The sequence below is a fragment of the Panicum virgatum genome, chromosome 5N (assembly GCF_016808335.1).
Source record: "Panicum virgatum strain AP13 chromosome 5N, P.virgatum_v5, whole genome shotgun sequence".
In the NCBI taxonomy this organism is placed as follows: domain Eukaryota; kingdom Viridiplantae; phylum Streptophyta; class Magnoliopsida; order Poales; family Poaceae; genus Panicum; species Panicum virgatum.
Genome location: NC_053149.1, coordinates 9,444,267 through 9,449,581, shown reverse-complemented (window position 1 = coordinate 9,449,581; position 5,315 = coordinate 9,444,267).

The window sequence follows — 5,315 nt, the reverse complement described above, 5'->3', positions numbered from 1 at the left end:
ATTGAAAGTGGTTTTAAATCCGGGACAAACATGATTTGAATTGGTTATCAATTCATGTGAATTGGTTATAAATTGTAAACCGTGGCTTAAATGAACTTTTTCCCAAAACCAATGTTATAGAGTTTTAAATGACGAACAACTTTCGTGTTCAAAGTTTTTCGAGTTGTCACGACGCCACACCGAGATGCTCTACTACCTGTGGGAAAAAATTTATTTGACTGACTAAATCTCCATGTTTTTGATCATGCATGACACCAATAAGCTCAGAAAAACTCCTAGTTTTTTATCATATTTTTTTTCCAATTTTTTACAATTTTTTTTGAATTTTCCAAATTCAAAATGGAAAATACCGAAATATACCGAAATTTCTTTTCCCGGTAACTAGCGGAAACGGAAAATTTTCCGAAATTTCGGCGAAATTTCGCCGAAATTGTTAACCCTGCTTGGAAGCAGCGGGCGATGATGATGCAGAACCGGCGTGAGAGAAGCACATGCACCGACAGTGACGTGGGTAAAAGGCTTGGGTCGCGGCGTGATCCTCCTCCGGAGGCCAAGCTTTGTTCTGGACGAGCTTTACCTAACCTAGGAGCATCAGAGGAGCTGATGGGAAAATCAATGGAAACTGGACTTGCAATGACCCCCTGTTTCCTACTATGTGCTGTGTTCCGCCGGCAAGTTGAGGGACCGAAAATGCGACTAGAGGGGGGTGAATGGGAGCCGATTGAAAATTCTTGCAATCGGAAGATCGGCCTAAGATCCCAAGTTCATACCCAAACCTCAAGTCCTAGGTGAAGTGTAGAGTAGCTATAGAAGAGCTACACTAACACAAAACAGACCTAGGAACAAGCGCGAAGTAATGCGGAAGCAAACAACGAGACGAAGCTGCTAAAAAACACACACGGTATATACATCAGTTGAACCGACGTGCACAGGGGCACCTCGTCGGTTTAACCGACGCACAGAGCCGGCAGCACTAGAGAAACGTTCACCGGTTGATCCGACGTTCTGGTTTGAACACCGTTGGTTCAACTGGCGATACGCACCGGATGATCTGACAAAATACAAATGCAACGCCGGTGCAGTTGTCCAGAGGAGCGTCAAAACAAAAAGGGTTGAGCACCGGTTAAACCGACGTTAAGAAAAATCTTCACATCGGTTGAACGGGCAAAACATCAAGCACCTCAGTAACGTCGGTTGATCCGATGCATGTAGTTACTAATGCACCGGTGCAACCAAAAACATAGGTCGAAAACCCTAACGCAGAACAACCTACTCACCGGTTGAACCGACGCAACATGACCACAAGCGTCGGTTTAACCGGTGATAGCTAAAACCTCTGTTCGAGCCCAGAAACGATTTTCCAGTCCACGCCTCGCCCAAAAACTAGATGATCTAGGAATCAAATCAAGTCCAAATCTCACCAAACTTCGTAGGCACGATCACAAAGGACTTGTGAACCTGTCCACGGAAGGAATCGACGAATCATTCCATGGTTTGGGAGGAATCGAAGAAATTCCAATAAAGATTGGGGTTTTCTCGAGAACACAATAACTTTTATTCGGGTGGACTCGTGATTCCGTAGAGTATAACACTAGGCTAGATGGTTTTGAATCACTACAAAGAGTCACGAAATCATCAAAAATCATGCAATCAACTCGTGCTCATGAATCGATAAAAGAAAATCGAAATTCAATCAAATGAGACACAAGATGAACAAGAACGAGATGAATTCAAAACCCCGGAGGGCACAAGGAAGGAAGGGCCTCCTTTCCCGATCAATCTCAGTATAAAGACTCAACAATCCATGGCTAAAAACCTACCCTAGAGAGGAGAGGGAGGAAGAACAGGGAGGAGACAAGGAGGTGGCGCCAGGGAGGAGGAAGGCGTGCGTCTGGGTTCCAGGCACCAAGGGCAGGTGAGTTGGCTGCCCTCCTCTCCCTTTTAACCCCACTAACTCTCTAGACTAAAGACTAAAATACCCCTAGACTCAATTAGAGACTAGAAAGCCCGTAGGGGCAAAACCGGAAAAAGATACAAGGACTCATCCGACGGTCGAGGTTCTTTCTTCGAGTCGAAGTCTTCTCCGCGATGCCGCCGTATGGATGAAGATCCGGTCCGCGGTTTTGGAGGGTCCGCGAAACCCGGTGAGGTGGCCAGTTTTGAGAAAACCGCCAAAAACAACACGTGCGGGAAGATTCCTGCCTCCACGCCGTGGCCCTAGAAGCCGTTCCTGCCTCGGCCTTCTGACGGCCCTAGACGCCGCCCGACGCCCGTCACCTCCTCGCCCGCAGCGAGACCCTAGACGCCGTCGACGCCCGTCGCCTCCGTCAGTTCCGAGACCGACGCCCGTGCCTCCACAACTTGGCGTCTTCAACCGCTGTCCGCCTGCTTGGTTTTGTGGCGCAAACCAAGAAATCCGCCTTCCGTCGCCGCTTGCGCCCTCGATCCAGGAGTGGACACCACAGTTGCCGCCCAGCACGAGCTCCGGTCCCGGCTGCCCTTCACCGCCGTCCACCGCACGGTCCATCGGCCACAGCACCTCCACGGCAGCTCTCCGTCGACACCTGACGCCTGTGTACCTGCAATCCAAAGACCAAGCGCACGATCACACCGCACGGTTGACAATTCACTCATCACAAGCAGGATAGAGTACTCCACATTCCTCACAAGTTCAGACGAAACTTGCAGAGGGGGGGCTAGCTCCAGGTCTCTGCACTTTCTGGAGTAGTTTCCAAATCAAAGCTGGTTAAATAAAGGTAAGAGAGATGCCATGTTGGGATTGGGCGACAAAAGTGGCAAAAATTCAGGGCCATGCTTCTGGAACTTGAGTTGGCCAACCTTTTCTATCTTGTAAAGATTCCTATTGGATGGACAGTGAGGGGCACCATTACCAGCAATTCGTACCCACTATGGATTGCTTCAGGAAGCTGGACTACTCAGTGATTCACATGATAAACATATAAAGAAGATATGGTCTTGTTGATATCCAGCGATATGGTACGAGTGTCTAGTGCTGGTTTCATTTCATATCAAAGGCAACGCCTAAAGCCATAAGATATGGTCCTGCTGATTGAACTCTGGTGGTGCTGGCTTCAATTATGAAGCAAAAAGGGGAATTTTAAAAGACTAGAGGAGGCAGCACAAGGAAGTGGCAGATGGATACCACTCAGTGGAACAGGGCAACGCAAGTTCAGGTCTAGGTTGCAGCCTTCAGGATAGGATAGGCAGCAGCTTCCGGTGCTGAAACTGAGCACATCATGCTGACTGGGTAGGCTGCTTTTGGTGTCGCAAATTGTGGCAAATGGTTGGATAATGCATCGACAGCAAATGGTGATTGACGAGAGGAAAGGTAGACTCAAAGCGGTGGGAAATGATGCCAGAATTTGTCTGTCATGATTTAGGGGAAGAGAGGGCCCATGTAAATGTTGTGTGTTAGGTCAACACCATAGGTTGGCGGTCACCCATGATCTCTGGCTTCCTTTGTCTCCAACTTCCACACACTGACACACGCTAGTGCCCTAGTCCACTCCATGCTCAAGCACGGAAGCACAGCACCAGCGTTCACTTTCCCCAAACTCCTCCAAACTTTCTATCACATCAAAATCACATCGAAACATTAAATATAGCAAATGACACATGCATGTAGTACTAAATGTAGATTAATAAAAAAAACTAATTGCATAGTTTTGATGTACGTTGCGAGACGAATCTTTTGAGCCTAGTTAGCCTATTATAGGATAATATTTACCACAAACAAACGAAAAGTACTACAATGTGCTACAGTGTCCGGTGTGACCTTTTCTACCAGATTTTCACGGATCTAAACACACCCCAAGTTGCAAACTTGCAACTCTGTCCTTTGTAATTACTAGTAGATGAATCATGAGGAGTTGAGGACCATCTAGGCCGGCTGACAATTCTTTTGCAAAAAAAAAAAATGCATTTCATACAAAGATTGCGGAAACATGAGGAAAAGGCGAGCTCCAATACCATGCTTGGAAGGTTCTTATTGCTTTATTTTTATTACTCTGACATTAGGATATAATGTTGTTCAACCAAACTGAATTTAATCACCTAGCACCATTTTAAACTATATGTTAATGCTCATTTGGGGGTAAATCACTATATGTGGCAATTAAATAATGAGGATAGATGCATCAAAAGTATTCTTATGCTTTACTTGGGCCTTTAGAGGTTGTTTTATCTTTTTGCGGTTAGTTCGGATATTTAATTTGTTCAAATGAGCTTACAATTCAATTAACTTAGGTCACATCACTGCAATGAGAAACTCATACGCTATCAACAATATCATCAGATGTTGTTTAATTCCATAATATTTCGATTAATCATTATACTCACCTAGGCTGTAGTCATTCACGTGGAATGATCGAGGCCGGAACTCAACCTTATTTAAAAAAAATCATTATACTCACCACTTATAGGGTGAGTTTGTCTAGTTTGTTTAGAGCTTGATACCAAAAAGCATTAACTGAAGATATGATATACTATGTGGTCGCATTTGTTAAAACCGGCTAATAGATAGGTGTGTTCATGAACCCACTGCAGCATATATAGGTTGGATTGGATTCCTAATTAAAACGAAATATGGCCTAAAGGCTCAGTATAAACTACATCAAAAGTGCAACTAGCCAACTTCTAAGTGGAAGGCATTTAAGAAGTAGATAATTTTGCATAGATCCTTCAGCATGACAATAAGGACATCATCGAAGTTATAATAAACTATATTATCGCCCTTTAACAATACCATAATTCGTCCATGATATCATTATGGATTACTCATTCTTCAGCCTAATAGTAGTGTTCTTCTATATTGTAGATGACAACATGTATCTCTAGTCTTATCGTGGGCTAAAAGCCTAAGACAACGCATCTTCGCTGTCCTTTGATTTACACCGGCGGAGTTCGTCAATCCAGATTAGCACTTTCACTTACAACCACTTATACCTGGTCGTTGTCTAGGGGTAGGGCAAGTGCCAAATGCCAGCACCTTGCTTAAATTTGGTTGCGGACAGAAGCGTAGCTCGCCACATCTATCACTGTTCTTACGATTATTGGAGCACACATGCAACAGCACCCCTGTTTCAGTTTTGAAGCCGATTTTTTACCCTTAGATTCTCTCCCGCTTTGTTTATATTTATTAGAAACCCTTGGTGGGAAGAGAAAAAGGTTTCATGCCCAATTTGAAGCAGAGTGCTTTCATAATATGACGATCTCCGTTGAAAAAAAAACATGCATAGCACTTTTTTTTAAAAAAAATCTGCAGTCAAAGTCGGACTAAGTGCTATGGAACCATA